Raw genomic sequence first — 10,700 nt, 5'->3', positions numbered from 1 at the left:
GTTGACAATGCGAAATTATGTCATCAAATTGAAGTAAAACATTATGAAGAACAAGCAAAAAAGAAACAATTTCGCAGAAAATTGACAAAAGAAGCAAAGAAGGAAGAAGAATTTAGAGTATATATGATAAGGGCAAAAGAAGGCAAAGGAATACCCAGCGAAATTTCGGAAGAAAGGGAAAGACCCATAAAAGCAATAAAAGAACCAACACCATTGGGAGAACCTAAACCCAGTTATACTGCCGCAGAACCAACAAAAGAAGTAAATGTTGGGACTGTAGAGGAGCCTCTAATGTTAAGAATTGGAACCAAAATGGATATATAAGAAGAAGAAAGAACTGTTAACTTGTTGCGAGAATATAAAGATATTTTCGCAGGAAACATGGATGAGATACCAGGAATAGATCCATAAATTCCATGCCACAAATTGGAGATTAACAAAAATGTGAGACCATTTAAACAGAGAATAAGAAAAATTGCAACAACTTACCATTCCCAAATAGAAGAAGAATTACAGAAAATGTTTGAGGCATGAATTATAAGAGAAGCTAAATACCCAGAATGGATAACGAATATGGTAATTGTCCCAAAAAAAAACAAGGGAATCAGGATTTTCATAGATTTCACTGATTTAAACAGAGCTTGCCCGAAAGATAGTTTTACATTACCAGATATTCCTCAAATGGTGGAATCCGCAGCGGGAAATGATAGGGTATCATCTTTAGAAGGGTACAAAGGGTATAACCAAATCCCTCTCGCTGAAGAAGATCAAGAACATACTGCTTTCTTTGCCCCTAGAGGTTTATATTGTTACACGAAAATGCCATTTGGTTTGCGAAATGCGGGAGCAACATATCAAAGAATGGTAGAGAAGGTGTTCTAAAAATGGATACATAAAACATTAGAAGTGTACGTGGACGACATGTTAGTAAAGAGTAAAGAAGCTAAAGACCATGTGCAAGACTTGAGGGAGATTTTTGAACAAATGCGGAAGTATAACATTAAATTGAATCCTGAGAAGTGTACTATTGGAGTTGCATCGGGAAAATTTTTAGGCTACATTGTATCAAAGGAAGGAATACAGGTTGATCCAGAAAAAGTGCAAGCAGTTCGTGACATGCCAATACCAGCAACAATAAAAGATGTACAGAAATTGAATGGGCTTCTATCTTCGCTGGGGAGATTCATTTCGCGATCATCAGACAAATGCAAATATTTTTTTCGATATACTCAAGAAGGGTGCAAAATTTAAATGGAGTGATGAATGTGAAAAGGATTTTCAAGGAATCAAAGAACATCTTTTGAATACAACTATTTTACAAAAGGCAGAACAAGGAGAAGAATTATAATTTACCTTGCGACAACGTCGCATGCGTTAAGTGTTGTGTTATTGCGAGTAGACGCATGAGTGGAGAAACCCATTTATTACATTAGCAAAACTTTTAATACTGCTGAGAAGAATTACTCAAAGATTGAAAAGTTAATATTAGCATTAGTTTATGCATCATTTAAGCTCCGCATATACTTTCAAGCACACAAGATAAAGGTATTAACAAAAGTACCAATTGAATCACTGATGAAGAATTCTAAAAGATCAGGAAGGGTGGAGAGATGGAATGCACAAGTAGGCCACTTTGATATTAAATATGAAATTTTGTCTTCACCAAAATCAAAAGTTGTTGCGGATATCTTGGCAGAATTTCCTTTAAAAGAAGATGAAGTAGTAGAAGAAATGATGGATGTAGAAGAAGAACATGGAGATTCATAAGATTTATTAACAGAACAAAATAGATGGGAAATATTGGTAGATGGATCATCAAATGGAGAAGGAAATGGAGTTGGAATTGTTTTAATTTCGCCAGAAGGAATAAAGATGGCTTTTTCATTCAGATTGGAATTTGCATCCACTAATAATGAAACAGAATATGAAGTTATGATACATGCCTTAAAATTCGCAATAGAAATGAAACTAGAAAATGCCAGGATCACTAGTGATTCGGAGCTAGTTATTCCCCAAATAAAAGGAGAGTATACTACAAATGAACCATCCTTGAAGAAATACAAGAAGCTGGTTGAAGAATTATCAGCGAAAATACCAAAGATAAAATGGAGGCACATTTCAAGAAAGGATAATAGACTCGCAGACTCTTTTGCTTTCATCTCAAGCATGATGACATATCCAACTGCGAGATGCATAAAAACACAAACACTTCTGTCACCATCAATAAATAAATAAGAGGAAGATGTGGATGTGATGATAATAGACAATGTCGCAGACTGGAGAATGGAACTTCATGCATATCTGGCGAAAGGAGAAACACCAAGAACTAGATTGGAAACACACAAGTTAAAAAGCCGAGCAACGAATTATGAATTAAGAGATGGGTTGCTATACCGAAAATCCTTTAGTGGACCATCACTCAGATGTTTGACACGAGAGGAAGGAGAAAAGGTGCTGAAAATGTTACATAGTGGAGATGCTGGCAATCATAGTGGAAGAAGATCTTTGGCACATAGAGCAAAAATGCAAGGTTATTATTGGCCATACATGCATGAAGATGCAAAACAAATATCAAGACGTTGCGAAGATTGTCAGCGGCATGGAAAAAAATACATGCACCAGGAGCACCATTGTCATCTTCAACCAGTGTGTGGCCCTTTGGAAAATGGGGCTTAGACATTGTGGGGCCATTTTTACCAGGAACTGGATAAAGAAGATACTTAATAGTCGCAACAGATTATTTCATAAAATGGACAGAAGTGAAGGCAGTACAACATATTCGCGACAAAGATATCTTTACATTCATATTCGAAAATATCATTTGCAGATTTGGAATTCCTGCACAGTTGGTATCTGATAATGGGAAATAGTTTGAGGGGCAGAATATAGAAATGTTACTTAATGCATTCAAGATAAAATGTGGAAAGTCCACTCCTTTGTATCCACAAGCTAATGGGAAAGTAGAAGCAACAAATAAAACAATTGCAGATATATTAAAGAAGAAATTGGAAGGACATCACAGATCATGGTGCGAACAAGTACATAATGAAGTATGGGCTTATAATACAACTAGAAGAGAAGCTACTGGAATGTCACCTTTTTGTTTAACATACGGAGTTGAAGTGGTGTTACCAACAGAAGTTCTTATTCCGACAAAAAAAAGAGAAGCTTGGGAGAAAAATCTTAGTGCGGGCTTAATTTTAAGCAAACTTGATGAATTAGAAGAAAGAAGATAAAAAGCTTTACAACATATGGAGAATTATCAGCGAAGATTAGCTCGAGAATATAATAAACGTGTCAAAATACGCGATTTTCAACCAGGAGATTTAGTTCTGCGAGAAACACCAATATATCAACGAGAAATGGTGGAAAAGTAGCGAAAAATGGGATGGACCTTACATCATTAAGGAGATAGTTGGAACATGAGCTTATAGATTAATGGATCCAGAAGGAAGAAATGTTGGTCATAGATTAGACAGACCATGGAACAGGTTGTATTTAAAAAGATATTATCAGTAAGAAGCTTTGAGAAGTTATGAATTCTGAAAGAATAATTGCAGAATTACTCATATCAAAAGAAGATCATGATGTGCGAAATTGTCGCTGAGATAATCATAGAACAATGACATAAAAGAAAGGGGCGAACCTTTATGGCGTACACCCTAGTTCGCGAATAAAATCTCGCAAGAGGCAAATGTAATACCTAAAGTACGTCATATTAGGGGGTACCTATTACATGGCTCAGGGAAAGGCTACACCGCCACCGGAACCTGTGTCATGGAGATTTGGGGTCAATAAATCCCATCCGGGAGAGGCACCTTGGATTCTCAACTTAAGCATATGACTTAGGATGAGCGACTAAGGTAATAAGGTCTCTCCCAAGGAGTGCAGAATCTGATCAAGGCTCCGAGGTACACGGTTTAGTCAAGAGTTCCTGGGGCGTTCGAAGCGTCCTTGCCATTCTTGACAAGTCTTGGCTCATACTGCACTCGGCCTGAAGAAAACCCCACTTATGGTGCAGTCTCGTAACCATAAGCCTTATAGGCAAAAGGGATAAGAGGCTGCGAAAATAACTGGTTGTTGTTAAGACTGGATGGGAGGAGCTAACCTTGTATGGTAGAAGTACGCCTCCTTGAAGGGGCAACCATGGGGAGATAAGGGCGGCACCCTCCATTAGGGAGCTGATAAGTGTCTTAAGATGCAAATGTCATGAGGCTTTTTATTCGTAAGGATATTAAGGATTGTCATATTTGTGCAACAATCCTGAAGAGGCAATAATACAAAAGAAAAGGATAAGACGAGATCAATGGGTTTTCGCATGAAAGTGCGAAGACGTCCTGCGATGTCGTCGCACGACGACAATGTCATGGGGCTTTATTTTCGCAAGAATATTTAGGCCTGTCATATTGACGCAACATTCGTGAAGAGGCCATAATACAAAATAAAAAGTTAAGATAAGATCAATGGGTTTTTGTATGAAAGTGCAAGGACGTCCTGCGATTTTGTCGCAATGACAAGAGATGGCATAATAAGACCTTTAATTAGGAAGGAAAAATAAGACCATATGATAAAAAAAATTAATTATAAGCATTCATAACAGATTATTTTTTGAAAGAAAGATAGTGAGAGGAAAGTATGGGAATCGATACACAAGAAGCATTATCTTTCTTACCAACAAAATATTAAAAGGAAAAGTTGACTCCAAATTCGATTGAAAAATGTAACTCTCAAAAGTGATAAAAATAAGACAGTTCAAGAAAACAAAGCTAGATAAGAAGCTCAAGATTCAATATTAATGTCAGTAGCAGGAGATGACATAAATTCTTCGCCAACATTTTCGCAAGCTTCTCCTTCATTTCGTCTTTGATATTCGCCATGACTAGCATCTTGATTATCGCCAGCAATTACTTTTTCAGGAGAAATTTATTTCTCATTCTGATTAACACCAATAAATACTTCTTTAGAAGGAACCTCTTCTTCATCTTTCAGGAAATTATCCTTTGCACCGCTTTCGTAATCATAATCACTATCAGCAGGACGAGGAACTTCATCATCATCTACTTCTAAAGGATCAATTGATGTAGGAGGAAGAGAGTTGGACAATATAATGTCATTTACAAGGACTTCAGCCCGGAGATGAACTTGGCGAAGAAGTGTTCTTTGATGATTCCTATCTTGAATATCCTTAAAATAAGCAAGATAATCAAGTCTTCTTTCTGCTCGTTCGCGAGAACCAGTAAGGGTAGAGACGAGCAATGCATTCTCTTTGCGAATTTTAGCATATTTAGCCTCCATATCAGAAATAGAAGAATGAAGATTCTTCTCAGACTTTGCGAAAAATAGAATACAAAATTTTATTAAGATAAGGAAATTCAGAGAGATATGACAAAAGAAAGATAATTAAGGCAGTCAAACTATTATGACTACCTTCCTTTTTTTAAAATAAGGTATTGAATTAAGGATAGACAACTATTCTCCCAATGATCCATTGCGTCATCAAATTTATCTCCAACTAAACCTTTAAGTCGAGACTGAAACAAGCAATGCATATTCTTTGCGAATTTTGGCATATTTAGCCTCCAGAACAGAAATCGAGGAATGGAGATTCTTCTCAGACTCTGCGAAAGGTAGAATACAAAATTTCAATAAGATGAACTCAGAAAGATATGACAAAGAAAAGATAGTTAAGGCAGTAAAACTATTATGACTACCTTCCTTTTGCCAAATAAGGTGTTGAATCAAGGATAGACAACTATTCTCCCAATGGTCCATTGCGTCATCAAATTTATCTCCAACTAAACCTTTAAGTCGAGACTGAAGATTTTTCTCTTCAGAAATAAGAAAGGAATTCTTCTTCGCAAGAGAAGAATAAGATTCTTCTAATTTGGAATATTGTTCTTTAAGCTGGTTTTCCTTCACACTTAAAGCTATTCTACCTTGAATGAGAGTATCTCTTTCAGCGATAGATGATTCTGTTACTTCTTTAAGTTCATTTCTCAAAGAGCGAAGAGATTGCTCTTGGTCAGCACATACTTTTTGGAAAATACTAAATTGTTGCGAAGATATCTCCATCTTGTTTAAATAAGTTCGCTTCTCTTGAGATAAGGTTTTATTCTCATCTGATAAAGTTTCCATCCCTAAATTAGCTTTAGTTAAAGAATAAGAAAGACGAGATACTTCATTACTTAATAGATCTTTTCTTTGAACTAATTGGGTATTTTCATCGGTAAGATTATTTATCTGATCAAGAGAATATGAATAGAGGTTATCTAATTGGTTATATTGATCCATCAAGATTTCTTTATCAACACGGGCTTCTTCAACAGCTGATTCAAATTGATATCTTTCCATTATTCGTTTCTGATTTAATGCTTAACATGCGAAAGAGGGATTTAAAGGATAATTAAACATGAGAAGGATAAAACCATCGAAAAGCCAAATTAAAGACATAGATAAGGAAATCATACCTCTTAATTCATCATTCTTCATGCGAAGATTGTCGCGATCCAGGAAAACATTCTTAAGCTTCTGATTTTCAAGACGAAGAGCATTACATTCTTTTTCTAAAGCTGTCTGCGAAGCAGCTCTGCCAGAACCCAAATGCTTGCTCAGAATCTCGCAAACATTAGACTTGATGGGATCAGTAGAAGACTTCTTGCCGTCATCCAGAATTTCAGATAAAACTTTGAAAGAAATATCTATCCCTTCCACGTTCTCTTTCGACGGAGGAAGATACTTGGGTAGAGAACGGTAGAGACAGAAGGTTGAGAAACATTCTCAATGGGAAGAGAAGAGTTTTCATTCGCAGAAGGATACACAAGGGGAATTTCAATCATAGAAAGTTCAACTGAAGAAACGAAATCAGAGGCAGCATTTTCGCGAATTGGAGATAAAGGTTTATCTTGCGAAGATGTCGTAGGAGATTTTGAAGAAATGAAATCAGAGGCAGCATTTTCGCGAATTGGAGATAAAGGTTTATCTTGCGAAGATGTCGCAGGAGATTTGGAAAAAATGAGTAGGTGGAAGGGAACAGAAGTTGGAACAGTTTTAAGGTGGCGAGATTTCTTTTGAGGTTTATGAAGATCTTTATCACCCTACGAATTACAATCCAGATAAGAAACAGAGGCAACAATATTGTTATTAGAAAAAGATAGTGTTTCTTACTACTTTCTCATTCGAAGACTTTCTTTTATGTGCGACAACCTTGTGCTGTGATTTGGGATTGTTAGGGTTCTGAACTGTAAATTTAGTGTTGGAGCCGCTTTTGATGAAATAACAAGAGTATGGGAATCACATAGACAACATCAAATAAGGCAATAAACAAGATCAATTTCAAATATATCAATTCAACAAAACTCATAAAGAAGAAAAGAGAAGACTAACCTTGATGAATCCATGAAAAATAATAGCAGGGAGATTGTCTCGAAGAAAATTACGAACTATGAAGATCTAGTATGAAGATGAAGAAGAACTTAAGAAGGTTGAAGAAGAAAGAAGAAAAGTTGCAATAATGGAATTTGCAGGAGAACGATGAAGTTGCAGAGAAAATAAAAAGAAGAAAAAAGAGATTGAAAAGGAAAATATATAGAGGGAATTTCTCCTCAAGAAAATCATCATGATTAATACGGAAAGATATAAGCGGTTAAAAGGCAACGGTTACAAAAGACGTGTCGAGAAATAAAAGGAAGAAAGAATACGTGTGATAAATGCAAAATATAAATAAGATAACAGCTGCGGCATTTCTCACATAATTCTCTACTTGGTACAGAAGATATGAGAAGGGGCAAGATGTAGGATCAGAATCTCGCAACAATTATGTCTCAGCGAAGTTATCAATGGTACAACACAATAGCGTCACAGAACAATTTTAGAAACGACGTCAGCAAGGATCATGAGAAAGATGTGATAGTCCTACGAAAATTAGAGAGCTTGCGAAATTAACATTTGTAAGGTTGAGAGAATGTCGCAAACCATATCCGAAAATAAAGGACAGATTAGCTGTCATCCACTATGTATTTCCTTATAAATAGTCATTCGAGTTGTAAAGGAGAGAGAGATCTTTTTTGAGTAAGAAACAAGTAAATAGGTGAGACAAAGTTCAGAGCAGAGATCATTCTTGACTTCTTTATCTTTCTTGTAAGAACATTCAAAATTTAATCAATGTTCTTGCGGTTAGCTTCATCTCGTTCAAGTTGAACTTCAAGAAGGGTCTCTTGGAATTTCGCCAAAGCCTTAGCACCTTGATCAGAGATGCGATCCTTATCATCTATGAGACCGCTAATTTTGGTTCTTAGCTCATTGACTTTCTCTTTAGAATTAAGAAAAAAACGCTTAAATCGGTTAGCTAAGCCTAAACTAGGTCTATGGTCAATCTCTAAGAGGAGAATTTGGATCTCAGTTCATTCAGAGAAAGAGATGAAATTTTATCATTTGAGAAACTATTTAAAGATTTATTAAGACGTTCAAGAAGGGTATCATTATCCAAGGCATTAGGAAATGAACGAAGAATGGTAGCTTCATCAGAAAGACCATAAATGTCTGCAAAAAGGATCAATCAAATAAGATAAAACAACAGGATGAATAAATGAAGGGAAAGGAGAAAAGTAACATATCATAGAGTTGATTATTAGCTTGCTGAAGACTAGAGATTTTATTCTTGTACGGAGAAGAATCAATTTCTAGTTGTTTGTTCTTCACGCGAATACCTTTGACTTCAGTTTCCAGTTCCTCATTCTTTGCACGAAATTGAAGATTCTTCTTTTCAAGAATTTCGCGTCTCCTCTCCAGATCCGAGGCAATAACGAAAGAAGCTTTTCCAGCCTGCGAGAAAATGTAAAAAGTATTAAGATAGAAAGAGATTTTGAGTTACAATAATGAAGAAATAAAAAGACGAAAGCATACCAGACTATTAAGAGAATGCAGGAAGTTGGGAGTAACCGATCTAGAAACTCCGCGAAGAGAATTATCACCATCCAATAAAGGAACATCGCAAATCGTAGCGATAGATTTGCAGGTATTAGCGAGTTGACTATCTCACATTCCTTGCCAAGAATCAGAAAAGATGCCAGAGAGCTTAGCCATAGAAGATTCAGATGGAGAATCTTTATTTGCAGCAAGGTCATCATTATCCTCATCATCCTCATCACTCTCGGAGTTTTCATGAGAAGGAGTATTTGAAGGAGAGGAAGAACGGATTTTTCTCTTCTTTGAAGGAGGAGCAGTTGGTTTTTTCCTGCGAAGATAACCTTTTCCTTTATCACCAGTCTTCGCAACATTGGCAGGCTCTTCTATTTCAGCAATAACCTTCACACACAGATAAAAGTAAGAAATACAGGCAACAATATATTGTTTAAAATCATAAGAGAATATTTCTTACCTCATCTGTGTATGAACGGAGATCTAACAAGGTACTAGCCTTACCAGTCCTGTGGTAGCTATCTTTCAGTTTCTGGATCTGTAGAATTTCGCAAGAGTTAGCGAACAAAAGAATAAAGATAAATAAAGAAATTTAAAGTGGGCGAAACTGGAATAAACATACCACTTTCTCCTTCTCGTGCCAAGAGAATACACAAGGTTGATAAGTAGCGAGATTCTCGGGAAGAACATTTGACCCAGCAATGTAAGGTCCTTTCAGCATCAAGGGAAAAACGCACCATTTATCATCTTTGGATTGGCAAGGGGTTGTGTTCTTACCAGAGTGCCAATAAATGTCTTGCATGAGTATTTTACCTTCATCAATATTATCTTTCATTTTCAAGCGAATACCCCAGCGAGTATTCTCTTTCTTCATGGAGATCAATTCATAATTCTCAAAGAAACTCGCTACTATGTATTTTTCAGCGATTATCTCCAAGTATGCGAATTTAGGATCCCTAAGTTCTTTAGAGTAAAGAGATCCTTTACCAGCACCACGGTTAGCGAACTCCAGCATCATACGGATGCAATCCCCACCCAATTGGAAGATAGCTAGCGAAAATCCCGAGTGAGCGAGAATTTCATAGAACAGAGGAATATCTGGGTCATAAAGAGGAATGGGGAGACCTGCGAGAATTTGACCCAGCGAAACTATGATTGATTGATCATCACAATGTTGATCAGAGAAAAGTTTGATAGAAAGAATTGATTTGGCACTTTCACCAGGAATGGTAGAAAGTGTGAAACCTTTCCCGGCAAGATCTTTTTGGGTTTCCTTAAAAGTTTTCTCGTGCTTTTGACCGCTTGGAGGCATATCTAAATATAGAGTATGGGAATGGATGAAAAGTAAGAAGATTGAAGAAGGAAGAATTACAGTAGCAGAACTTACAGAAGAACAATAGAGTTGCAGAGATGAGAGAGTAAAAAGAGAAGAGAAAATAAAAAGAAAATGGAAAGAAGAGTAAGAAGAATATATAAAGAAGATTTGTTTTACTCTAATAAACAAACACCATTAATGCGAAAAGACGTGAGCGGTTGAAAAGCAGCGGTTACAGAAGACGTGTTAAGAAATAGATGGAAGAAAGGATACGTGTGATAAATGCAGAATATGAAGAGATGGACAAATACGACATTTCTCACATCGTTCTCTACTTCGCAGAAGCAAGATGTAGGATCAGAATATCGCAGCAATAATGCCTCAACGCAATTATAAACAACACAACACAGCAGTGTCGCAGAACAACTTCAGAAACGAAATAATAAACGACGTCAGCTAAATCATGAGA

Source organism: Papaver somniferum, chromosome 2, assembly GCF_003573695.1.
Source record: "Papaver somniferum cultivar HN1 chromosome 2, ASM357369v1, whole genome shotgun sequence".
Classification (NCBI taxonomy): Eukaryota; Viridiplantae; Streptophyta; class Magnoliopsida; order Ranunculales; family Papaveraceae; genus Papaver; species Papaver somniferum.
This window is presented reverse-complemented; position numbering follows the sequence as displayed.